Source organism: Panthera tigris, chromosome D3 (assembly GCF_018350195.1).
Source record: "Panthera tigris isolate Pti1 chromosome D3, P.tigris_Pti1_mat1.1, whole genome shotgun sequence".
In the NCBI taxonomy this organism is placed as follows: domain Eukaryota; kingdom Metazoa; phylum Chordata; class Mammalia; order Carnivora; family Felidae; genus Panthera; species Panthera tigris.
Window position 1 is genome coordinate 78,493,962 of NC_056671.1, and position 27,990 is coordinate 78,521,951.

The 27,990-nt window shown below is 36.4% G+C and overlaps 1 long non-coding RNA gene across 1 annotated transcript; it reads left to right on the top strand.

The window, feature by feature from the left end:
• The first annotated feature begins 889 nt into the window (after positions 1-889).
• On the top strand, positions 890-27,990 carry LOC122232634. The gene is made up of 4 exons (XR_006209997.1): positions 890-971; positions 1,657-1,855; positions 3,637-3,775; positions 27,881-27,990. It is a non-coding gene; the product is annotated as an uncharacterized LOC122232634 (long non-coding RNA).

Below are 27,990 nucleotides of genomic sequence, written 5' to 3' on the forward strand. Positions count from 1 at the left end.
CTTTATTAACTTCCATGGCAGTTTTTATGAGTTTCTATTTTCCATTAATTTTAAAATTGTTTAAGCTATAGGGAAGTTGACTTAAATTTTTCTTAAATAGTGAAATTGTTTTGTCTGAGAGTTCTTTGCACTTAATTTTTTAGTTGGTAAATATAATTTTCAGCATGAGCTGTGTCACTCATTTGCCTTAGAAATACTTCAAAAAATTTTAATCAATGAAATTTTCATGATTTATCAGAATGATACCACAATTACTTAGGTATATTCCTACAAGTGTGTGTTTATATGTATGCTTATGATATAATGTAATACATATGTAATTTATTAGATAACTTAGATAGATACAGGAATTTGGGCTTTTCCAGTTTAACCAAGTACAATAACAGTAAACTGTATGCAGTTTGAGAATAATGCTATAATTGGGCTTTCATAATCTTTTTTCCTTTTTATCATCTTGCTAAGACCTACCACAGTTCTTTCACAGAGCAGATTCCCAACAAATATTGGCGTTAATAATGATGAAGAGAGGGGCGACTGGGTGGCTCAGTCAGTTGAGCGTCTGACTTCGGCTCAGATCATGATCTCACCACTCGTGAGTTCGAGCCCCGTGTCGGGCTCTGTGCTGACAGCTCAGAGCCTGGAGCCTGCTTCAGATTCTGTGCCTCCCTCTCTCTCTGCCCCAACCCACTCGCATTCTGTCTCTGTCTCTCTCAAAAATAAATAAACATTAAAAAAAATTTTTTTAAATGATGATGAAGAGAGACATGATAAAGGTGTAACGTGTATTTTACCATGAGTCTAGACATTTGAAACCACATATTGCATCATTATAATTTAGAAAAGAATATTCTAATGCTAACAAAAAATGCTTTTAAAACAAATCTAGGTTCAGCAGCAAAAAGTATACTTGATGAGGTTACCAAAAAGAATCCAACATCATGCACTTAAACCTACTTTGAAATTATCCTAAGGTAAGTACCATATTATTTCATCTTTATTCATGGATAGGTGACAGTGTGATAGAATCAGTGGGCTAGAAATAGAAATAAATCTTTCCTGATATTTACCCTGATTAAAGGATTTTTCAACCAGATTTTTAAAACCCAGCTTGCAAACATATTTTAGATAAAGGTAGAGTTGGGTAAACTCCCAAGAGCATGAGGTTAATTCCTATGATGCCAGTCCTCTAAGAAGAGGGTACAGCATGCTCTTTCCTCATTCATTCATTTATTCATTCATCTATTAAATCATACATTTATTCATTATTTCTCTAGACATTGTTTGATAAATTATTTAACACATATTTACAGGGCACCTACTATTAGAGGGACTAAAGATTCAGAAGTGAATAAGACAGAGTCCTTGCCCTCAAAGATCTTATAGTTAGAAGAAATATACTTATAAACATGCAGTTATAACTCAAAATGCAAAGACAACAATAGTGATAGGCAACAATATATTTTCAAACTCAACAAGGAAACCAATCCAGTTTTGGGGGTGAAGCATAAGAGAGGAGAGAAGGTGGTCAGGAAAGCCTTCCTTGAAATTATTCAACTCTATGTAAGAAGCACAGTCCCTTTCCAAGAGGTTACTGAAGCAGAGGATAAGACTGACTCTGTGAACGCGAAGAAATTGCTTATCTTTTCCAAACTCCAGAGTTCCCGTATCAATAAACTGCCAAAGTTGGAAATGATCCTGAATTGGCTTCTGTTACAACACCCTATCATTCCAGAACAACAGGCAAACAGAAGAAAGCCATCACCAACCCACACCCGATGGTCTCCAAGTTGCTCCTTACAGTCTCACCACCACAGGTAGCTGGAGTGGTTATCCTCCCGACGCTGGAGTACGCAAGGTATCTAGGAAATTTAAAGAAGCGGCACACCGTTTGTTCACGCACTTGTAAAATAATTACAACAACAAGCACAGCCAAATTCAAACGGGGGAGGTGGAAATAATCAAAACGCACGCAGAGGGAAACCTTGCACAGAGGGGGAAGGCTAGCCTGTCGGCAACCGTGTCTCGCATGCTGTAGTCAAAAGAGCTGTGCCAACAACCTGCAGGTGCACACTGTGGGAGCCGCTGGGGATGAAGCCAGGGAGGGGTGAGGGCAGCTCTGACTCAGCGCGAGGCTCATCCCAGAGCACACGTACCCATCTGTCAGGCTATGGCACACCCTTTCCAGTGATGATTTTTCAGAGCACTGGTTGTGTTACTCTAAGAGCCACCGTAGGAGAACCGGCAATGAAAAGAAAATTAAGGGAGGGGAAAGTTAACGAGGCATATGTGCCTTGAATTGGAATCTCGGTCCTTCTCTCTTCTTCATAACATTGATTCAGTATTTGTGTAAGTAATTCAATATATGTACATGTCTGTGTATTATCTATCTTCTCTATCTATCTATCATCTCTATTCTTACAAAACCTTATATAAAATTAGAAAATTAAGCAATCTTTCAAGATCAGGTAATTTTTTTTTTTAAACTTCCTTTTTTGCCACCAGTGCTTTTTAAGAGGTTCATTCTGTACTGCACTGAAATAATTTTCTCTGGCTCCAACTCAACTTGCAAAATTACCACATTTAATACCTTTAAAACTAAGCTAATTTTGAGTGCACATGAATCAGGGTGATGTCACATAGCTCATTTCAATAAAGCAACTGAGGGCAAACTTAGGTGCAGCAAGTCACAGAACTATGTGTTCTAGTCCATCAATACTTACACTTTCTGGAATGCTAAGGAGAGCTACCAGAAACGCTTTTTTTTTTTCTTTTGTAAATTAGAACGATCGTCTTTTAAGTAGGGCTACAGATGGAGAACAGAGCGTAGTTGGCTGAGCTGTCATGGCAGGAGTCTTTTTTTTTTTTTAATATTTATTTATTTTTGAGAGACAGGGAGAGACAGCATGATCAGGGGAGGGGCAGAGAGAGAGGGAGACACAGAATCATAAGCAGGCTCCAGGCTCCGAGCTGTCAGCACAGAACCGGACGCGGGGCTCGAACCCATGAACCGTGAGATCATGACCTGGGCTGAAGTCGGGTGCTTAACTGACTGAGCCACCCCGGGAGCCCCAGGCAGGAGTCTTTATTTATCTATAAGCTCCATACAGGTGGTGGCAATTTTAACCAGCTTTAAAAAAAAAAAAAAAAAAAACAATGGGAAAGACACATTAAAAAGACAAATTCAATGTTATTTTTACCTTCTTATTAAATAAAGACAGTGACACCCATTAGTAGAAATCCAGTTCCTCCCCCTGATGATAATGATAAAATCTTTTTTAATCTATAATTCCTTTAATCATTCATTCATTCATTCATTCATTCACTTGTTTATTCATTTATAAAAAATGGCTATTCAGGGCCTACTATGTTTCAGACATGACCTGAAAACTGAGTGCTGAAACATAAAGGTGAACTTCCTTACTTCAAGGACTTTATCGTCTACCGGGAAAACAGACACATTTTCAGACCTTTACAAAACAATCTGATAAATGCTAAGTGGAGATATTTGTAAGTTGAAATAAAAAAGAGAGAAAGGAGCACCTGGGACTGTTGGGATGGGGTGAGGTCAAGGACAACACTGACAGGAAGTGTCACTTGGATTAATACTTCAATCAGACTCGTTTCCATTTGTTTCAGAAGCCAGGCTCAGAGGCTCAGGTGTCTGCAAGGGGGATCAGCATGTGCAAAGGAATGGCAGAATGAGAACAAGGGTCAGAATCAGAGAAGGACAAAATGTTTGACAGGAATGAGAGCGGAGAAGGGACTGATTTAACAGGTATGGCACTAAGACCCAGGAACGTGCCCATCGTGCATTTATACTATATACTATAGGAAGCTATTGGACAACTTTGAGAAAATACATCATCAAATTTAGTCTTAGACAACTGCATTAATTTCTTAAGGTTGCTGTAACAAAATACCACCAATTCAGTGGCTTAAAACAACAGAAAGTTTTGGTCTTATGGTTCAGGAGGCCAAAGTCTGAAGTTAAGGTGTCCGCAGGATTGGTTCCTGCTTGGGGTTCAGAGAGAATCTGCCCCATGGGTCTTTCCTACCTGCTGGTGGTTGGCCAGCAATCCCTGACATTCTCTGACTTGTGTTAGCACAACTCCAATCTCTGCCTCTGCCCTCACATAGAATTTCCTATGTGTCTCTGCTTCTATGTTCAAATGTCAGTCTTCTTAGGAGGACACCGGTGACACTGGTCATCCTGATGACCTCATCTTAAATTGATTACATCTGCAAAGACCCCATTTCCTAATAAGGTCACATTCACGGGTATTGGAGGTAGTACTTGAAAAAAAAAAAAAAATATATATATATATACACATTGTGGGAGAGGACACAGTGCATCCCACAACCACTACTCATTACTGCAGGACACTATTTGGTTGATAGAGAAGAAAACTACAGTCAGTTAGTCAGGAGGCTATTGTAAGAGTCTGCAGGAGTCACTGAGAGCTTCAACGAAAGAAATAACATGGAAATGAAGAGGAGAGAGCCCGTAATATAGATATTTGGAGTTACAATCAAGAAGATTTGATGATTAATTTAATAGTCATAATAATGATGATGTTATGGACTGAATATGTGTGTCCTTCCAAAATTAATATATTTAAATCCTAACTCCAAATGTGATGATACAAGGAGGTGAAGCCTTTGGGAGGTGGTTAGGTCCTAAGGGTAGAGTCGTCATGAATGGGATTAGTGCCTTCCTAACAGAAACTCCAGAAAGCTCCCTCACCCTTATGCCTTATGTGAGGACACAGCAAGTCGATGGCACCAAATCTGCCAGCGCCTTAATCTGAGACATTCCAGCCTCCAGAACTGTGAGAAATAAATGCTTGTTGTTTAAGCCACACAGTCCATGGTATTTTTTTGTTATTGTAGCCCAAACAGACCAAGACAGAAATTGGTGCCAGAAGTAGAGTCTAGAGGCACAAAAATCCAAGGATAAGTATTTTGAATTGGTTCTGGGTTTTCCAGAGTTGGATCTTTAATCCGGTTAGATTTAAAGATGCTAACAACTTTATTTTGAGAGGTAAAGAGAGTGCTGATAGTCTATGGCATCAACTGTTCATAGACATACACCCTGGATACTCCTAGTCAACCTCTTATGAGAGGCAAAGAACTAAGTGACTGTCTATAATACTTCTGAACATTTTTAGAAAATATAATGACATTGGTTGCTTGCCCCTAACATCACTGAATTTGTGATGGTTAATTTTATATGTCAACTTGACTGGCCACGGGTGCCCAGATGAAACATTATTTTTGGGTGTGCCTGTGACAGTGTTTCCAGATGAGACCAGCATTGGTATCAGTGGACTCAGCAAAGTAGATGGCCTTCCTCAACGTGGGTGTGCATCATCCCATCTCTTGAACACCTGAACAGAACCAAAGGTAGAGGAGAGGAAGGATGAATCCCTCTCCCTTTTTACCCTGTCTCACTGCTTGAGCTGGGAAATCTCATCTCAACTTCTACTGTCCTCAGACTGGGATTTATAACATTGGCTCCCCTGGTTCTCAAGCCTTCAGACCGGGACTGATTTACAGCCTGGCTTTTCTGGGTCTCCAGTTTGCAGATGGCAGATCATGGAAGCGCTCAGCCTCCATAACCACATGAGCTACTCCTTATAAGAAATCTCTGTTGTATATACGCTTTTGGTTCTGTTACTCTGGAGATCCCTGACTAACATAGATGGGGAGATATACACAACAATTATTGCTTCTGGTTGGACTGGAGCCAAAAATAAATATTTGCCTTATAAAGACCCATTTTTAAAAATCCTCTTTATTGACTGCTTCACTCATAATTGGGATTTTCCATTAAAAAATTCGGAATTATTGATTTTAGGAAAAGTATTTCATGTTTTCATGTTCCTCACATTCCTTTAAGCCACTTTCCTCAAAAGGCTCACTTGAGCTGTCTTTTACTTTTCCTATCATCCCTACAGTTATTCACCCTGAATTATTTCTCCTCAAATGATGAAGTGCATTAAGTCATCTGGGAAATTTGTTAAAATGCACATTTTTGTCCCATCTCCAAATATTCTACATCATTAATTCTAGAGTGGCAATCAGGAAATGGTCTTATAATCAAAGTGCATGTGGTCCTTAGTCACACTCGGAGAACCATTCCACATCCTTCCTGTATCAGAACATGTCCCTCATTTTGCAAATTCATGGGTTATTATTTTTGCTAATCACAAGGAAACTGAGTAATGTCATTTATTACAAAGAACTCAGTCAGGATCAATTCAGCCGTATCATTGAGTTCTACCAAGCTCTTATCTACTACGCTGTACAGTAAAACACTTTCCTTGATGGCATGGAATAGGTGTGCTTTGTCCCATGCGACTATTCGGGAGACAAACTATACATCATTGTGCTGCATGCTCCTATGTCTAGCTTCCGTATCATAATACTCAAATCTTGCTCTTTCTGTAATGTAAAGTGTATCTATCAACATGCTAAACACTTAAGATGATCTACGTGTAGGTGGTTATTTATAAGTACACCACGGTGAAGAATAAAAGAAATCATGTAGAACTATAAAATTACTAGGTGATAGGTGCAGATTTGTGGGCCCAGGTGTGTTTCATGTATTTCTCCAGTCAACAACAACCTACCATTTCACAAATCAGTGTCTAAAATACGCACATACCACGTACTTTCAGTTTAAGAAAAGGGGGTGGGGCTACAAAGGAAATAGGAAATTGCCCTACTTTACTGTAGTTTATAATCTTGCTAGGGAGAAGGGTTTTGTTTTGTTTTGTTTTGTTTTAAGTTTTAATGGGATTAATTCTAATCTTTCTTACAGGATGCAAGCAATAGTGAGGTAGGAATTCAGGAAGACTTTCACATTACTAGATAGTTCCTCGATTTTATATTATTATTTTTTGAGAGAGAGAGACAGACAGAGAGAGTGTGAGCAGGGAGGGGCGGAGAGAGAGAGGGAATGAGAGAATGTTAAGCAGTCTCATGCCCTGTGTGGAGCCCAGTGAGGGGCTCAGTCTCACGACCACTGTGAGATCATAACCTGAGCCTAAATCAAGAGTTGGATGCTCAACTGACTGAACCACCCAGGTGTCCCAAGACGTATTTCTAATTTAAGCATTCTGTCTTCCTTTTCAGCATTCCCATCCACCCCCCAGCCTCATTTCCTTCACTACTGCTACCCAAACCTCCTCTGGTTGCTTCTCTGATCATGCTACCCACACCCCAATGTTACCTCCCATTTTAAAGGCATTAAGTCCAACAGTCTCAACCTGTCCTCTTTTCCATCATATCGGCTGATCCTCTATCACATATGTAAATGTCCTTTATTACATCACACACATCAGGTCATTTCAAGTAACTTTTAGCAATTTGGGTAATTTCAGCTATCTCAGGTCTTATCCAAACCCACTGATAGCTCTCTTCCAACATTTCTTCAAACAACAGTGGGAGTCCTGAAACACCCTCCTCTCTCAACACTTAGCATCTGCTATGGACTGAATTTTGTTGAATTCATATATTGAAGCTCTAACCAAATATAGTCTAAGTGACTATATTTGGAGATAGGGCCTCTAATGAGATAATTAAGGTTAAATGAGGTAATAAGGGTGGGGCCCTAATCCATTACAATTGGTGTTCTTATAAGAAGAGTGAGAAAGATCAGAGCTCTTCATGTGCACCCTCTCCCCGCCCCCCACATACACCACCAAGGAAAACAGTGTCAGGATCTAGCAAGCAGGTGGCTGTCTCCATGCCAGAAAAAGCGTCCTCATTAGGAATCGAATATTGGACTTTCTGATTGGACCCTGATATTGGACTTTCTACCGTCCACAACTGTGAAACATCAAATTTTTGTTGTTTAAGCCACCCAGTCTGTGTTATTTTGTATGCCAGCCCTAGCCCCCTATTGCAAAATCTGATTTTCATTGCCATATCCCTTGTAAGCTTCCCCAGAATGATTACATAACCATTATGTAATCCACTTCTATCTAAATCTATAGCGTCACTGATTACCTTTGTTCACCACTTCTAGAAGAGACGACACTGGCCATGTATATGGGATGAATATATGCCTACAATTTAAAATGTCTATCAGTATTACCATTGTATTGAATGCGTCTATATGTTCACTTGTGTTCATTGGGCTAGATTTGATAAACCTGTAAAGCTCAGCAATAAAAGCAATGAATGCTCTTACTAACCCTAGTTAACTCTCATGTATTTTTTAATTTAATTTTTTGTGTTTATTTATTTATTTTTTAAGAGGGAGAGAGAGAGAGAGGCCAAACCAGGGAGGGGCAGAGAGAGGAGAGAAAGAGAAATCCCAATCAGGCTCTGCACTATCAGCACAGAGCCCAGTGCAGGGCTCGAACTCATGAACTGTGAGATCATGACCTGAGCCAAAACCAAGAGTCAGACGCTTAACTGACTGAGCCACCCAGGCATCCCTCATGTATCATCTTTTTATTTTCATGACAAACTTGCAGGCAGGTTTTGTTAAATTACAGCCTTGAAAACTGGGGATTGTACCTTCTCCAGGTATATAATTCAACCTGGAGGCAGGATCTGAATGCAGCCCTACTAGACTTTTTTTATCCACTAGACTACTCTGTCTTTGGAAGTTAAGAGTAATGACTGTCTAAATCCCTCTGCTCATTCTGTAGCATGGGGGGGCCATAGAAACATGTATTCTGATTTATTTGACCCTTTGCTAGAGTTTATTATTTGATAGATGGCCATTAAAGTGTTGATTGGCCAGTGATAGTTTGCGAAGATTTAACTGCAGATTCAAAACAATGGTATGTTTATAACTCTCAGTTGAATATCTGTAAGATTCCCAATTTTCCTCTAGCTGTACTAATATAGGTATATAATTACTTTGTTGTTACAAATAAAAAGATCAATGGATTTTATGTTTTATAACAATATATTTTAGGATACTCGAATATTGAATTCCTTTTTGCTGTTTGACAAAGACCTTAAACTTGACTGATACCTGCCTTCAAGCATTACATGGATCTGTTAAAACTGGCATTTAAAGAACAGATTTATTGTTGGCTGATGAGATATTTCCTTTTATGTGAGTGCAGTACCTACTTGTTCATTTTTGACTTTTTGTCTAAGGTCAAATGTAGGATCAATTTAAAATTTTATACGTCCCTGTCTAAAGTCTGTCCTACCATAACCATGATGATCTACAAGGCTGCTTCCATCTCTCATTTCAATATGTGGAAGTTCTATTAGAATTTTAGGTGACAAATTGCTTGCAGCATGAAGCTGCACAAAACAAATTAGAGAACTCCACAGCAGTGCTGTTAGGGCATTCTCACTACCTATCAAATGGCAGAGTTTAAAATCAATTGGATTATATAAAATGCATTTTTCAGCTCCAGCTCATGTTTCTCCTTTCCATGAAAAATAAGGAAATTGAATGCAACATGGATATGAAACAGGACTAGAAATAAAAAAAAATTTTAAAGTATTGAAGAATTAAAGACCTCATCTGTAAAATCTAACACGTCAAAAATTTCTTAATGTCAGAGGTTCTACTGCTGTTACAAACATGAAAAATGCCTCCCTTTTAGTAATGGGATGAAAATTTAGGAAATAAAAATGTGAGTCATATTTTCCCAGTACACAAACTAGGTGCGCTTATAAATAACGTACTTTTCAGGGCAGCATTAACTCTTTGTAAGTAAAAGGTTTTCCCTTTTCTGTTTCTTTCACTGACTTACTTCCTGAAGATTAAACACCTGACCTTTTGCTGGTTTTGTTCTTCTTATTCACCCACCCCAACCCATTGTTGCTTTTATGCACTTGCACAACTTAAACTGTGACCTCCTCATGGGTTAGCCATACAATGCCAGTTCTAACCACCCTCCTTCCTGTTAGTCTCATTTTTCTAACTACCTGCTGTGCTTGAGATTCTGGTTTTCATATGTTACCTTAAATTCAACATATCTAACACCAATATTATTATGCTTTATAAGATTAGTACTTCCTCCAAGAGATTCAATGCTGGCCTATTGAACTATTATGATTCCAGCCTCCCGGCAATAGGTGGGGGTGATGCTTGATTGTATCATTTTATTCCCTCCTCACATTAGTTATTTACGAAACTTCACTTTTTTTTTTAGCGTAAAGTCCCTCTTTCTTTTCCAGTAACACTTTTTTTAGACTTTCAACATTTTTTATATAGATCATTGTTATCATTTTTTCTTTATACCTCACTTTTGCCTACTCCAACCCAGCCTTCACAGTAATCATGTATTTATCTTACTGCAAAAAAAAAAAATGTGATATCATTCTCCTTGTTCTCTTAAGTCAGTATTTCCCCACTTCATAGATGCTAAATCTTCTAACCACCTGGCACACAAGTCTCATAAAAACCCAAATTCTAGTTTTCTTTCCAACCTTGTCTCTCACTACTGCCCTATACAACCTCTTTAGTTGATCCATGATTTCCTGGATATGACATAGAGCACTAACCTCAGTTATGCTATTTCTATTTCCTTAAACTATTTTTCCTCGTTTTTCGTAAGGCCCCAGCTCCTGCAATCCTCTACAACGACTTCTCTCAAGCCCCTCCCTTATTCCTTATTCTCAATTTCTAAATTCCTTACTCTCTGTCATGTCTTCAGCATGTACACAATCAATAACAGCATACCTGATCTGTCCCTCCATGTGTGTTGTAATGCTCTAGAAGAAAGTCCTCTTTTTTTTCTATTGCCTAACATGATATTCTGTGTCCTACGTAGAGTAGTCTTAATAAATATTTCCTTAGTCTTGTTGAAGAGGATTATAAGGATGATATCAACTATGCAAGTACATGGCTGTCACTACAAACAATTTCATGGTAAATAGCCTTGGGCCCTTTCAATGTTTATATTCATCACTCCCTTATATTTGAACTGAACCTGAGTTGAACTTTGTATAAGTTAAGATTTGTATAACCAGAGGAAAGAAGAGAGGATGTTCTTAGGAAATAAATCAGTACGTGCAAAGGTGTGGGGAAACGGACAGTGGTTGGTGAGTGAAAAATGAACATGTTGTGAGCAGAAAACATTATTTACTTAGGATTATAGTCAGATTGGAATTAGGTAATTAGTACAGTAAATGCGGAGCGCCTGGGTGGCTCAGTCAGTTAAGCATCTGACTTTGGCTCAGGTCATGATCTCGTGGTTCATGACTTCGAGCCCGTGTCGGGTTCTGTGCCGACAGCTCGAGGAGCCTGGAGCCTGCTTTGAATTCCGTGACTCCCCCTCTCTCTCTGTCCAGGTCATGCTCTGTCTCTCAAAAAATAAATAAACGTTAAAAAAAAAATTAAAAAAGAAAATACAGTAAATGTAATGGTCCAAGACTGGAAATATTTCAAATGTCCATCAAGTGGAAAATATAATCATTGATGCACACAATGGGACACTACACAGCTATGTAAAAGAGGAAGCACAACATGAATAAATATCACAGACAAAATGAGTAAATATTGTGTGACTTAATTTATGTTAAATTCAAATATAGGAAAAATTAATCTATTTCTAGAAGATAAAGAAAACTCATTACCTTCATGGAATAATGACTGGGCAGAGGCATGAAAAAATCTTCTGATATTCTGAGAATGTTCTATATTTTTTTTCTATGTTATTTAATGTATAAAAAGTAAAAACATTGAGCTATATACTTAAGATTTTTTCTCTTTACTGTAAGTTATAACTCAATAAAGAAGCAAAAGAAAAAAAGAGAACATAGTAAAAAAAGTAAGTAACATACCAGTAAAATATCAGTGCCATTTCTTGCTGTCTTAGACAGAATTCTGACATTCTCAGCAAAAAAAAATATGATTTCAAGTCTAGCTCTTTTGTAGATTCCATGCACTCAAATGAACTTAAGGATGAATTCTCCATTGTGAGGCTGGAGTTCAAGGTGGACTTGCCTTTCCCTGAATTTTTCTACCAGGAGCATTTAAAACAATGAGAGCCAGACACAAAAGCCTCCGGAAATTTAATTATACTATAGTTATGGTACAGTAAGATTACTAATGTTCCAGTGAATTAAATCTTTGATGATATAGAAAGACTTTTTATATCCTCCTCCTCATCAGAGCACTCAATAAATGGTAGCTATTATTTTCTGCCAAATACTCTGCAATACATTCGGAATACATGATCTCATTTACCTTTCACAGCTACTCTGTAAGTTTGGTACGACCATCTGTATTTTAAAGATGAGGTAACTGAAGTTGAGAAGTCAAGTAATCTTCCCATTAATACAAATAGTAAGTGACAGAGCCAATATTCAAAACAGGTCTGTCTGAGGGCAAAGCTTGTGTCCCATTAATTATTATACTCTACTGCCTTAAGACACTTGGACATGAAAGATAAGTGTGGAGGAAAGTACTTTGGGAATGAATTTGGGGATAATAGTGCTTTACATTTCTCTCCTACCTCTACCCTTTCCCACATAATGAAAGAAAGAACGAATATAGAATGAAACTCGATTTGTATTTACATGAGGAAAGGATACATGCAGTTAATGTGCAACAGTTAAAAAGCCAGAAATTTAACTATAGACCTTTAATGCAAGCAATTTTAGAATGAGCTTCCGAAAACTGTTCACTGAAGGAAATTTTAAAAGGTGACCTTTAGAAAGAAAAAACGGCTCTCAAAACAAAGGCCTGAGAGACAAGGAGAGGGGAAAAAAAAAAAAAAAAACATGAGCTAAAAAAAAAAAAGTATGTTTCAGAGAAAATAATGAAAATTATGTTCAAATTAATGGGGTAAATAAAAGAATAAAGATTTTGTATAATAATCACATTAAAGATGGGGATAACATTAGGATAACATTAATATGGGGATAGGATCATAATATTGTTTGGGAAGAGAATAAAAGATTTAATATCATTATATAAAGTATTAGACATAAAGGGGAAAGAAAACTTAAAAAAAAAAGTAGAGTAAGGACACATAACTTCCAAAGAAAAAGGAAAAGATAAACACAAAAAAGAAAAGAGGAAAACAAAGGTTTAGGAAAAAAGATAAATATGTGACCACAGGTACCATATCCAGTCCTTTCCCACTCAAAACTCCCACTGAAGTATTTCCACAGTCTTACCTTTCATTATCTGACACAAAGGCAAAAAGACCTTACAGAATTGGCCATGTAGAGAGGAATATGGGGAATATGAGGAATAAATACACTCATAAATAAATATGAGGAATAAATAAATGTGTATCTACTACACATTTTTTTACAGCAATCTAGTCTACCCTAATTGATAAAGTCATTTGGATAAACCTCAAATCCAGTTATATAACTCTTCAAGGAGACACATGTAAAATAAAAGGATACAGATATGTTTGAAAGTTAAAGCACACAAAAACATATGGCAGGCAAATACTGAACAAAGAAAAGCTGATGGAGCTATACTAATATTAGAAAGAATAGAGAAAAGCATTATTAGAGATAAAAGCTATTGCTACAAAAGCATAAATGTTTCATTTCTCCAAAAAGATACAAAAATGTAAACTTTTATGTGGCCAAAAGTTAGAATAAATAAAAAAAAAATTTGTCAGAACTACATGGGCAAATTAATAAGTCCACCATTACAGCAGCAGTTTAAAATATATCTTGGGGCGCCTGGGAGGCTCAGTCAGCTAAGCATCTGACTCGTGATTTCAGCTCAGGTCATGATCTCACAGTGCATGAGACTGAGTGAGGGGCCTGCTTGGGACTTTCTTTCTCCCTCTCTCTCTGCCCTCCTCTCTCAAAATAAATAAATAAATATTTAATAAATAAATAAAACATATAACTGAAAAATAGGCAAGTTTATAGAAGACGGTAATAGCATAATTGTGAATAAATCTACACTCGAGTTGAAAAATAGACTATATATTTCAGGCACACACAAACCTTTATTAAAATGGGATTTTAATATGCTGTTAGATTCAGTTCGATAATATTTTATTGAGGATTTTTTATACCTATATTCACAAGAAATATTGGTCTGTAGTTTCTTTTCTTGTGATGTCTTTGACTGGTTTTGGTATCAGGGTACTGCTGGTCTCATAAAATAAGTTAGGATGTGTTATCTCCTCTTCTGTCATTTGGAAGAGTTTGAGAAGGATTAGTGTGAATTTTTAAATAACTGGTAAAATCTTCCACTGAAGTGATCTTGTCCTGGCCTCTTCTTTATTGAGAGGTTTCTCAGTATTGAGTGATGTCTACTTATTATAAGCCTATTCAGATGTTCTATTTGTTCTTGGGTTAGTATCAATAGTTTGTGTGTTTTTACGATTTTGTCCATTTCATCTAAGTTATCTAATTTGTTGGCACACCATTGTTCATAGTATTCTCTTATAATCCTTTTTTTTTTCTTAATTTCTGTAAGGTCAGTTGTAACATCCCCACTTTCATTCCTGATTTTAGTAATTACAGTTTTCTCTCCTTTTTTCCTGACCACTATTGCTAAAGGTTTGGCAATACTGTGAAACTTCAAAAAGCCAATTTTTTAATTTCATTGAGTCTATTGTTTTTCTATTCTCTATTTTGTTTATCTCACTGCAGTCTTTATTATTTCCTTCCTTCTGCTGGCCTTCGGTTTAGCATACTTTTTTTTCTAGTTCCTTAAATTGAAAAATTATATTATTATTATTATTTAAATGTTTATTTAGTTATGAGAGAGAGAGAGAGAGAGAGAGAGAGAGAGAGAGAGACAGAATCTGAAGCAGGCTCCAGGCTCTGAACTGTCAGCACACAGCCCGACGTGGGGCTTGAATTTACAAACTGTGAGATCATGACCTGAGCAGAAGTCAGATGCTCAACTGACTGAGCCACCCAGGGGCCCTCCAAAATTATATTATTGAGTTGAAATCTTTGTTTTTATTGTACATTTTTACAGCTATAAATTCTACCCTGACCACTGATTCTGCTGCATTCTGTAGGTTTTGGTATGTTTTGTTTTCATTTTCATTCATTTCAAAATATTTTTAAATTTCCTTTGTGATTTATTTTCTTTGATCCATTAGTTGTTTAGGACTGTGTTACTTACTTTCCACACATTTGTGAATTTGCTAGTTTTCCTTATGTTACTGATTTCTAGTTTCATTCCATTGTGATTGAAAAAGATACTTTGGGTGATTTTAATTTTCTAAAATTTACTGAGGCTTGCTTTGTGGGCTAACACACAGTTTGTCCTAGAGAATATGCGCACTGAAGAAATCTATGTGCCCTTGAGAAAAATATGTATTCTTCTCTTTGGGGGTGGAGTTTTTCATATATGTCTATGAGGTCTAATTAGTTTCTACCGTCATGAATATCATCTGTTTCTTTATTGTCTTCTGTCTAGTTGTTCTATCCATTATTGAAAATGGGGTATGGAAGTCACCAAGTATTGTAGAACTATCTACTATTTCCTTCAACTATGTCATTTTTTTTTCCTCATACACCTTGGGGGTTTATTACACCGTTACACTAGATATGTATATGTTTATAATTGTAATATTTTCTTGATATATTACCCCATTTATCATTATATAATGCCCTTCTTTGTCTCCTGTAACGATTTTTTATGTAAAGTCTATTTTGTAAGATATTTAGTATAGCCACCCAGTGCTCCTTTGATTACTACTGCCTGGAATATCTTTTAAACCTATTTGTGTGTGAGGATCTAAAGTGATTCTCATGTAGATAACAAATGATTGAAACATGTTATTTTATCCATTCTACAAATCATAGCCTTTTGTTGTTATTGATACTATTAATTGTAGTACTTCTCAGTCTTTTTTGTTCCAGTTTTATTGAGAAATAATTGACATACATTATTGTATAATTTTAAGCGTTAAAGACAGCATGATGCTTTGATTTACATATATTGTGAAATGATTACCAGAATAGGTTCATCTGATATCCATCTTCTCATATAGATACAATAAAAAGAAAAAAAAGGAAAAATTTTTATTCTTATGATGAGAACTGATAGAATTTAATCTCTTAACAACTAACTTTCCTATATATCATATAGTAATGTTAGCTATCATCATGTTGCACATTAAATCCTAGCACTTATTCATCTTTTAACTGGAAATTTGACTTTTGACCACTTCCCTCTAATTTCAATCACAACCTTTTAACTGGATAGTTTAATCCATTTATATTTACTGTGATTACTGATAAGGAAGAACTTATTTCTGTCATTTTTCTATTTGTTTTCTATATGTCTTATATCTTTTTATTCCTTAATTCCTTTATTATTGCTGTCTTCTGTGTTTAATTAATTTTTGTGCCATATTATTTTGATTCCTGTTTAATTTTCTTTTCTGTATATTTGTTAGTTTTTTTTTTTCCTCAGCGCTTTCCCAGGGTATTACAATCAGCTTTGTAAATGTGTAACAATCTATTTTGAATTAATGACACTTAGCTTCAACAGTATACAAGACTCTGCTCCTATATGGTCCCATCCTTCCTCCTTTATGTTGTCACAAATTATATCTGTACACATTGTGTATCAGTAATACATATTTATAATTATTTTTTATGCATTTGTCTTTTAAATCACAGGGGTTTGAAACAGGTAGAGTTAAAAAAAAAACAGTAACATTGGCTTTTGTATTTATCTATGTAGCTACCTTTGTCAGTATTCTTTATTTCTTCATATGGTTTCATGTTACTAGCTAGTATCCTTTCATTTTGTTCTTATTTTATTTTATTTTATTTTATTTTATTTTATTTTATTTTATTTTATTTTATTTCTTTAAGTAGGCTCCATGCCCAGCACAGAACCCAAAATGGGGCTTAAACTCACGATCCCAAGATCAAGACCTGAGCTGAGATCAAGAGCCACTCCACAGACTGAGCCACACAGGCCCCCCAGTATTCCTTCACTTCTACCTGAAGGCCTTCCTTTAGCATTTCTTATAGGACAGGTATAATAGCAAAATTTTCCCTTAGCTTTTGTCTATCTGTAAATGTCTTAACATTTCTTTCAGTTTTGAAAGATAGTTTACAAGATACAGAACTCATTACTGTCAGGTACTTTTTTTCTTTTAGCACTTTAAATATATCACATCATTAGTTTTAGGCCTCTATGCTTTCTGATGAGAAACCAGCTGCTAATCTTATTAAGTATCCCTTCTATATGACAAGTGACTACTCTTGCTGCTTTCAAGGTTCTCTGTCTTTGAATACTTTGATCATAATGTGTCTTGGTGTTAATCTCTTTGTATTTATCTTGTATTTATCAGAGCTTGCTGATCTTGTGTAGATTATTTTCTTTCTTTTAGTCATAATTGGGAAGTGTGTGGCCATTACTTCTTTAAATACTCTGTCTAGCCCTTTTCTCACTGTTCTCCTCTCATCAAAGCATGCTTGATGGTGTCCCTGAGACTCTATTTTTCTTCATTTTTTTTTTTTCCTGCTCCTCAGACTGGATAGCTTCAATTGACTTATCTTTCATTTTACTGATTCTTTCTTCTGCCTCTTTGAATCCTCTACTGAAACCCCTTAGTAAAATTTTCATTTCTGGTATTTGCTTTTTAGCTCCACATTTTCGGCTTCCTTTTATAATTTCTCTTTATCAATATTCTCTAAGATACAGACTTCTCTTACTTTATTTCTTTGCTCATGGTTTCCTTTAGGTCTTTAAACATATTTAAGACAGTTGATTTAGGGGCACTTGGGTGGCTCTGTTGGTTGAGCGTCTGCCTCTTGATTCTGGTTCAGGTTATGATCCCAGGATCATGGGATTGAGCCCCGCAATGTGCTCCATGCTGAGCATGGAACCTGCCTAAGATTCTCTCTGTCTCTCTCCCTCTCCCTTGCTTGCATACTCTCTCCAATAAAAATAATAAATAAGATAGTTGATTTAAAGTCTTTTTCTATTAAGACCAATATCTATGCTTCCTCAGTAACAGTTTCTGTTAATATTTCCTGTGATTGGAGCATACATTTTTGTTTCTTTGCATACTTCATCTTTATTTGTTGAAAACTGGCAAATTTGAATATTACAATAAGGTAACTCTTAAAATCAGATTCTGCCCCCACTGTCTGCAGGGTTTGTTTTTGTTGGTTGCTATGAGTTGTGGTTGTTGTTTAGTTAGTGTCTTTCTTAAATTATTCTTCTGAAGTCTGTCTTCTTAGTTATGTGTGGTCTCTAGAACATTAATTTCTTAATCTTGTAGTCAACTAGTGTTTTGACAGAGATTTTCTTGAATTCCTGAAGCCCAAAGAAAGAAAGAAAGAAGGAAGAAAAGAAAGGAAGGAAGGAAGGAAGGAAGGAAGGAAGGAAGGAAGGAAGGAAGGAGGAGGAACCTGTCCCAGTCTTCTCAAGTTGGCTCAATGTTGGTGCACTTCTTCAAGGCTTAGCCAGGTCATTTATAACTCTGCCTTAGCCTTCACTTTCAGCTTGTGTGCAGCCTGGAGCTTAGCCAGAGGTGAAAACTTAGGGTTTTCCCATGTCTTTTCTGTGTCTGCATACTATCCTGGGCATGTATGTGGCTTTCTAAATTTCAGGTATATGTAAGTGCTTTTCATTGCCCTGATTTCCCAAAGAAACTCTGTCCTACTTTTTCTTCCAGGGCTCTTGGCATGTCTGTTGCCTGCTTCAACTGCAATCTTTTGCTCCAGGCACTGGCAGGTTGTTCATTTGCCTTACAATGTTTACAAAGAATATCCTCTATATAGCTGCTTTTCTTCCCTGAGAGGGTTCCAAGCCAAATAAAACAAAAACAAGTCCCTTGCCTCAGTTCTTTAGATAGTCCTCAGACAGGTCAAAACAGACAAACACAATTCTTTGAGAGTAAGGTGTGCCTGATCTCTTTGGAACCAGAAACCATGATCCCACACTGGGAATGCAGGCTGCCATATTGAACACCAGTTCTAGACTGGGGAGAGGGGTGGAGGGACAGGGCAAGAAAAACTGATACACATCTTTCCTACTGTTCTGAAATTGTCTTTCTCTCGACTTATCATTTTCTTGGTTGCTGTAAACCTTTGATTATTTTCCACAATTCTGACAAGGTGGATTCTGACAGTTTTTCCCCAATTTTTGTGTTGTTGTTTGTTTCTGTAGAGAGATGCATCCTTGGAGTTACGTACTCTGCCATTTTCACCAACATCTCAGAAGCTCATTCTGAATGTGATATTTTCATGGAAACATTTAAGTTGCTCTATAGTACAGTTGGTTTTTTGTAGTTTAACCAGAATTAAATATCGTAATATTCTCCAATTACACGTATTTGCATATAAAAACCTTTACTGAGTGTCTCATAAAAATATTTGCCAAATTATTCAAAAAGAAGAGTGAAATAAGAAGGTAATTAGCTTTTTGCTACCAAAAGTGATGTGGTCTAGTATATTGGAAATAACACAGACCTGAAAAACCGAAACCCTGGTTTCTGGTTGTAGCTGAAAGCTTAATTTGCTATATGATTCTAATTTAGCTTTCTTTTTTAATCAGATTTTTCACCTATAAAATAAAATTATTAGATTTGCTCATCTTAGAAGTCCTTATCAGCCCTAAATTTCTACTGAGTGACAGAACAGAGGATGTAATTCAGTTTTAGCTGAATATACTTCACAACTTAGGATTTAAGAGAATATTGAGAGGCGTCTGGGTGGCTTAGTCGAAGTGACTGACTCTTGGTTTCTGCTCAGGTCGTGATCTCAAGGTCTGTGAGTTCAAGCCCTGCATCGGGCTCCATGCTGACATTGCAGAGCCTGCTCAGGACTCTCTCTCTCTCTCTCTCCCTCTCTCTCTCTGCCCCTCCCCTCCTTGTGTGCTCTCTCTCTCTCTCTCTCAAAATAAATTAATTAAAAAAAAAAACAAAGAAAGGAAACTTCACAAATAAATTTAAAAAAAGAATATTAAGCAAACTTATATATAATAAATGCAACATTTCGGGGGCAAAAAGTTGACTGTGTGTCTTCCTAAGTTGTCCACAGAAACGAGTTGAATGCTTAATGTTACATTGAATCCACTTAACATATTTTCTAATAGTGTGCAATGAATATTTAATATGCTAAGTGTCAATATTAATTAAAACAGGATAAATTTTGAATTTTCAAATATAGAAAATTATATAAATAGCAAATTTCAAAGGTTTAAAGAGGTCTGATTTTTTTGCAAAGAGAATATAGAAACATGTATAAGGAGGAGTAATGAAAACTTATTGATTTGCAATTGAAAAGTAAGCAAATGTCTAATCACTTCTAAAATTTTTCTTATTTGACTTTGAACGTTTTATTTAGTTTCCCAAAGATCAAAATGATGCTTGTCAGATTTCTACAGATCTGTTAAACTCCATATGTTTTTCTTCGATGTTCGTGATTTATCAAATAAATGTCTATAGACTTGGAAACAGAGATCGGATTCCACAATGTTCTCTAAAGACACAAGAGCTATAAGCTTAACAGCAATCTGCTAAGTAAAGCAAATTTAAGTTATAGAATTTGGTGGGGTAAATGTTTATTTTTCAGAAGATTTTCTGAAAATACTATATAGGTACAATTACACTTAAAGACACTTTCTTAAAGGAAATAAATAATTAAGAATTTGCATTCCACGTAATTTTTGGTCACAGTTGATGTTAAATATAAAGGAACATCAGAAAGTCTCTGTCTGTTACTACCCCCAGTAGGAAGTGAATACTTGATTGGTCACTGCAGAAGTTAGCCAAATGCAAGGCTCCTTTAAATCACTAAATGGCTTATAGTTTAAGTAATATTTCCATGAAACAAAAGTAATGATAGAGCTGGCTAAAATGAGAGCAACCAATGTTTTTTTAATTCTTTTACATTGGCAGGCTTTGTGGTAAATTCTATAGATATATTTTTATTTAGCCCTCACTAAAACCATGCAAAGTGGGTCATATCATCACCACTTTACAAAGGAGGAAAGTAAGGCTCAATAAAGCAAACTGTATTGTACAGGCAGTAGTACACAGTTTGATAGGAATCAGAATGTAACAGTTACTTAGTAAATGAAAGTAATTTTTTAAAGCTTATTTATTTGGGGGGAGAGTGACAGGAAGAGTGAGAGAGAGCAGGGGAGGGGCAGAGAGAGAGGGAAAGAGAGAGAATCCCAAGCAGGCTCTACACTGTCAGTGTGGAGCCCCACGTGGGGCTCAGACCCTTGAACCGCAAAAATCACGACCCGAGCCAAAATTAAGAGTCAACACTTAACACACTGAGCCACCCAGGTGCCCCTGAAGGAAACTAATTCTTATCAGAGCAGCAGAGAGAGCCTTCAATCCTAGGTCTGTTTGCTCCAAAAGCTCTGTTCAGTATTTCATGTTCCTTTTTCTTGTATTAAAAAAGCAAAACAAAATAAAACAAAAACAAAATGCCCAGTTTTGGTGCATCACTACGAGATCACAAAGGTGGTAGGGAGATCCCTTGGCTTGCCCCTGGCAATGTGTGCTCTTTCCTCAGCTGGGTCATAAGGGGCTAAAATAACTGTGTGTGCTTGGGAGCTCACAACTTCTCTGAGATGCCAATTATTATCTAAAAAAAGAGGCTATAATAGAATTTTTCTTTGGCACCTAACAAGCTTATTGTAGGTGTGAAATAACTTTAAGAAATACTAAAATATAGGGGCACCTGGGTGGCTCAGTAGGTTGAGCGTCCCACTTCGGCTAAGGTCATGATCTCATAGGTCCTGAGTTCGAGCCCTGCATCTGTCTCTGTGCAGACAGCTTGGAGCCTGAAGCCTGCTTGGGACTCTCGCTCTCTCTGCCCCACCCCTGCTTGCGCTCTGTCTCCCTCACTCTCTCAAAAATAAATAAACATTAAAAAAACTTTAAAGAAATATTAAAATGTAATTTTAATAATATAATTTTTGATATAATTGATGTAGCAGAAATATACTTTATGTTATAAAGTTATGGCACATAGTATATAAGGAAATTATAATTATATTAAAAATTAGAATGATATTTTCAATATATGAAAATTCCACATTTTCAATTAAAATTTGACTGAATACAAACAAACCAAATAAGGGAAACAAACTAAAAGCATTTATTTCATTAAGTGACCATTTTTAAGTGTATTTAACTAATGATAATAGCGACACTTATTCAGTATTTACACATGTAGGCAGAGAGCTAAATGCTTTATATGTATTTGCTCATTGAATCCTACTCATATATTCTAAAAATCTTAGTGCTCAGTTTTCTCTTATAAAATATTAGTGAAACATAGTAAGAGTTGTATAATGTAGCATGTATTTCCTTGTTGCATTTAGGTAGGTAATTAAGGAATGAAAGGGTTGGGTCAAGTTTATTAGTTATATTGAGGTTACTTTATAATTTGACTTCCAAGGGGCACCTTTCTTCATAGGAGCCAAGATGCTTTTCACTTTCATTCTCGAATCTGTCAAGATGGATGCTGATAGGTCACAGAGAGGTTTTCCAAACATATGAAGTATCCATTTGAGAGCTCAGCCAACGTTCCCATTGTCAATTTATTTTAATGACAGCCTTCTGGCTGAGTGACAATGAATGCCCAATCACAACTGTATTTGTCTTCAAGATAGCAACCATGCTCTTAAAATTTTGGGTTGTTTTAACAACATTAGGCTCTCCAATTTGACCAAAACTTACTCTCAGAGGTAAGGTATCAACATTGGTTACCCACGATGATTTTTATAAGTTAGGAGACAGTTTGAAAACTTCTTTTCTCAATGTAAGACCACTACAGTGGAGAACAGACCTACTTACTCGTATTTACATATTTCATTTATGTATTTATTCACATACCAGTTCTTGAAGGTCATATGAATTATTTTGCCAAGTCTGAGAATGTGGCATCTTTTAACTCAGTTGCCTAGAAAATCAAGGCCAGGATTTAATCTGCTATCATCCTAGGACAGGGTGTGACTCAGTACATTTTTAATGGGGGAAAGATATGGGAAATCTTTGCTCATTATGCCAACTGAGGCAACACTATCTTCATTCTTGCCATAGCAATTTTCTCTTACTCCCCTTTGTTCCTTCATGTTTTGATTTCAATCACATGCAAGATATATACAAAGATCTGAATCCTGAGAGGTTCAAACAAGAGACAAGTCCAGGCCCTGCCTCGTCATGTGGTAGGGCAGGGAACAATGGACCATAATGCTCACTGTGCTCTCTTTACAATAGGAGTTTGCAGTTTTCCAATACGAGTTCAATATTCAGAATTCTAATCACCCAGGAACCATGGTATGTAAATATCAAACTGTTTTGGCTCATTAGTAGAACACATCACTACTACTTTCAAGGCTCTTAGCATTTTCTCCTGTCTTTAATACTTACTTATATATGTCAGTTCATCTATTAGAGGGCAAGCACAAGCTGATTCATTTTCGTACCTCCTACAACAGTTATCCCACTGTGCATTGGAGACACTAAAAATTATTTACTCAATGGAAGGAGGAAAAAAGAAATGACTGAATTTCAGGTTATTTATTGTGAATAATGGAATGGTTTTGGTTTGTATTTTCCCCATTAGTGACGTTGAGCATCTTTTCTACCTGTTTTTCTCTACCTTTTAAAAAAAAATGTTTATTTATTTTTGAGAGACAGACAGAATGCAAGTGGGAAAGGGGCAGAGAGAGGGAGACAGAATCTGAAGCAGGCTCCAGGCTCTGAGCTGTCAGCACCTAACTTGACACGGGGCTTGAACTCACAAACTGGGAGGTCATGACCTGAGCTGAAGTTGGACGCTTAACCGACTGAGCCACCTAGGCACCCCAAAGTCTTGGAAGTCTTTTGCTGCCATCTTCCAATTTGAAGCATCAGTCAGCTCTCCCAGTCTCTACTGACTAACTCCTAGAAATACCTTTCTTTATCTCTGCTAGGGATTCTGAGGCTTTCTCAAACCTTCTATGAATAAGCCTGCTCCACACTTCCTGCTCCCTCTTGTGGCAGTATTTTAAGTTTGGATAACGTCTCTTGCAGCACACCAGACCAAGTGCCCACAACCTCCCTTTCGCTTCCCAAGGCAGAGCCAAAGCTCAAGTTTGTGGTGTCTCCATGGCCCACAGATTCAGTCAGCTTTCCCTCTGCCAAAGCTTGCTCTCAAGCCATTGCGGGTATGCACAGGGAGCTAGCCACAGGACAGCGGGGGAGTATAGGTATGGGTGAAGTGCACAGAGCTCTGGGGTTGCCTGTGGGTTAAGGGCGGGGATCTGTGGGTAAGGCATCCCCAGTGGCTCATGGGTAGGCCTCTTGGTATAATCTGTGAGGCAGTTAGTAGGGTCCTTGTCCTTTTAATGCCCTCTAAGTATCCTATCTGTTGCTCTGTCAACCTCTTCCTGCTCCCCAGTCATGCAACTCAGGACTCAGTACTCTGGATGGGGCCAGAGAGAAATGGGCCTCTCTGATAGCTTCTCACATAGCTTGGGGGAAAAAGTCACAGGCTGAGAAGGTGTCTCTTGGCATGGAGCTGTGCCACGCTGGAGGAAGATGATGCGGATAAAGTAATTCTGTTCTTACCCTCCCCAGTGTGTCCAAATTTGTATATTTTTGCTTCAGTGGCATACCAAAACTTCTCTGGAAACCAGGACTTTTACAAAGGCTCTCTCACCCATGGCTGACTGTCTGAGATGGCATCCTCAGACTTCTGCCAAGGGCTTCCAGACTTCTGCCAAGAGGAGCCGGAGCTGGATTATAGCGACAGCAGGGTCCATAGCTGTGCTTGGGGTCTGTAAGCCTATTACCCAACATGAGGGTGAGCAAGATTCCTCCCGTTCCTTTGATGTATCATGCTGAGTCCCAGAGCTCTCAGAAAGGCACCTCAGTCCATGGATGGATGCCAAATTGTTGTTGAGGGGGGATACGAGTGAGGGACTTCTTACTTAGCCACATTGCTGATGTCACTGTATGAAAGTGCATTCATTTTTCAAAATATGTGTCTAGCTTATACAGATATGGACAAAAGAATGACTTCTATGTAAGTGGAGATGTATGTCACAGAGAGTGTATAGCAGGTGCTCAGGCAGGGTCTCACGAAGGGGTGATCCCCATGACCTGCAGCTTTACAAGTTCAGGAACAAAAGAAGCCAACGAATGAGGCATTTTGGTAGGTGATTCGGTAACTTATTTCATTTAATCTCTCATGGCAAATCTATAAGGGAAGTGTTATCTTAGTTTGTACAGATTACGAATCAGATTCTTGGAGTTTGCTCTTTACCCTGGGTTATGTAGTTAAGTATGCAGAAGATCTGGGATACAAACTTGGGCTTATCTGACACTAAAGCCACTGTTTTTTGTTTTTGTTTTTTTTGAAAAGCTAAATGTATGTGATTTGTTTGGGGCTGAATGGGCTCCAGGGGATTGACATCTTTTGCCTGCCAAGAGGGAAAAGAAAAGAAAAGAAAGAAAGAAAAGAAAGAAAGACAGACAGAAAGAAAGACAGACAGACAGACAGAAAGAAAAGAAAGAAAGAAAAGAAAAGAAAAGAAAAGAAAAGAAAGAAAGAAAGAAAGAAAGAAAAGAAAGAAAGAAAGAAAGAAAAGAAAGAAAGAAAGAAAAGAAAGAAAGAAGGAAAGAAAAGAAAGAAAGAAAGAAAGAAAGAAAGAAAGAAAAAAAGAAAAGAAAGAAAGGAAGGAAGAAAAAGAAAGAAAGAAAGAAAGAAAAGAAAGAACAAAAAGAAAGAAAGGAAAGAAAGAAAGGAAAGAAAGAAAAGAAAGAAAGAAGGAAAGAAAAGAAAGAAAGAAAGAAAGAAAGAAAGAAAAAAAGAAAAGAAAGAAAGGAAGGAAGAAAAAGAAAGAAAGAAAGAAAGAAAGAAAGAAAAGAAAGAACAAAAAGAAAGAAAAGAAAGAAAGAAAGGAAAGAAAGAAAGAAAGAAAGGAAAGAAAGAAAGAAAGAAAAGAAAGAAAGAAGGAAAGAAAAGAAAGAAAGAAAGGAAAGAAAGAACAAAAAGAAAGAAAGGAAAGAAAGAAAGGAAAGAAAGAAAAGAAAGAAAGAAGGAAAGAAAAGAAAGAAAGAAAGGAAAGAAAGAAAGAAAGAAAAGAAAGAAAGAAAGGAAAGAAAGAAAGAAAGAAAAGAAAGAACAAGAAGAAAGAAAGGAAAGAAAGAAAGGAAAGAAAGAAAAGAAAGAAAGAAGGAAAGAAAAGAAAGAAAGAAAGGAAAGAAAGAAAGAAAGAAAAGAAAGAAAGAAAGGAAAGAAAGAAAGAAAGAAAGAAAGAAAAGAAAGAAAGAAGGAAAGAAAAGAAAGAAAGAAAGAAAAAAAGAAAAGAAAGAAAGGAAGGAAGAAAAAGAAAGAAAGAAAGAAAGAAAGAAAAGAAAGAACAAAAAGAAAGAAAGGAAAGAAAGAAAGGAAAGAAAGAAAAGAAAGAAAGAAAGAAAGAAAGAAAGAAAAAAAGAAAAGAAAGAAAGGAAGGAAGAAAAAGAAAGAAAGAAAGAAAGAAAAGAAAAGAAAGAACAAAAAGAAAGAAAGGAAAGAAAGAAAGGAAAGAAAGAAAGAAAGAAAGGAAAGAAAGAAAGAAAGAAAAGAAAGAAAGAAGGAAAGAAAAGAAAGAAAGAAAGGAAAGAAAGAACAAAAAGAAAGAAAGGAAAGAAAGAAAGGAAAGAAAGAAAAGAAAGAAAGAAGGAAAGAAAAGAAAGAAAGAAAGGAAAGAAAGAAAGAAAGAAAAGAAAGAACAAAAAGAAAGAAAGGAAAGAAAGAAAGGAAAGAAAGAAAAGAAAGAAAGGAAAGAAAGAAAAGAAAGAAAGAAGGAAAGAAAAGAAAGAAAGAAAGGAAAGAAAGAAAGAAAGAAAAGAAAGAAAGGAAAGAAAGAAAGAAAGAAAAGAAAAAAGAAAAGAAAAGAAAGAAAGAAAGAAAGAAAAGAAAGAAAGAAAGGAAAGAAAGAAAGAAAGAAAAGAAAGAAAGAAGGAAAGAAAAGAAAGAAAGAAAGAAAGAAAAAAAGAAAAGAAAGAAAGGAAGGAAGAAAAAGAAAGAAAGAAAGAAAGAAAAGAAAGAACAAAAAGAAAGAAAGGAAAGAAAGAAAGGAAAGAAAGAAAAGAAAGAAAGAAGGAAAGAAAAGAAAGAAAAAAAGAAAAGAAAGAAAGGAAGGAAGAAAAAGAAAGAAAGAAAGAAAGGAAGAAAGAAAAGAAAGAAAGAACAAAAAGAAAGAAAGGAAAGAAAGAAAGAAAGAAAGAAAAGAAAGACAGAAAGAAAGAAAGAAAGAAAGAAAAGAAAGAAAGGAAAGAAAGAAAAGACAGAAAGAAAGAACGAAAAGAAAGAAAGAAAAGAAAGGAAGGAAAGAAAGAAAAGGAAGGAAGAAAGAAAGAAAAGAAAGAAGGTAAAGAAAGAAAAGAAAGAAAGAAAAGAAAGAAAGGAAGGAAGGAAGAAAAGAAAGAAAGAAGGGAAAGAAAGAAAGAAAAGAAAGAAAGAAAAAGAAAGAAAAGAAAGAAAGAAAGAAAAGAAAGGAAAGAAAGAAAGAAAGAAAGAGAAAGAAAAGAAAGAAAGAGAAAGAAAAGAAAGGAAGAAAAGAGAGAAAAGAAAGAAAGAAAGAAAGAAAGAAAGAAAGAAGGAAGGAAAAGAAAGAAAGAAAAGAAAAGAAAGAAAGAAAGAAAGAAAGAAAGAAAAGAAAGAAAAGAAAGACATAAAGAAAGAAAGAAAATCAAGCCAGCAAGCACCATACTGAGTAGCTGCAGATTCCTCTTCTACTGTGTCTAGTAGTCACTCAGTCTATGTCTCCAGCGCAGTGTTTTCTAGTGTCCTTCCCTGGGCAACTGACATTGAGACTTCATACCAGACTCTATAGGCTCTGAACAGCATCATGTAACTGGGGCTCCTAATTCCACACACATGCACCAGCCATCTGTTCCTGATAGGAGTTTTAAGCCACACCCAAACAAGATTAATTTTTTCCTGATTAATATTTAGAAAATGAGGGGACTTATCTAACCTTTTTCTCCAGTTTACTTACAGAACTGCACAAATGCCATCAGAGAAGTTTCCAGGGAGGCAACCAACATCAGAATGACTTCCACAAAATGGGCAAGAACTTAATTTGCAGTAATCTCTTAG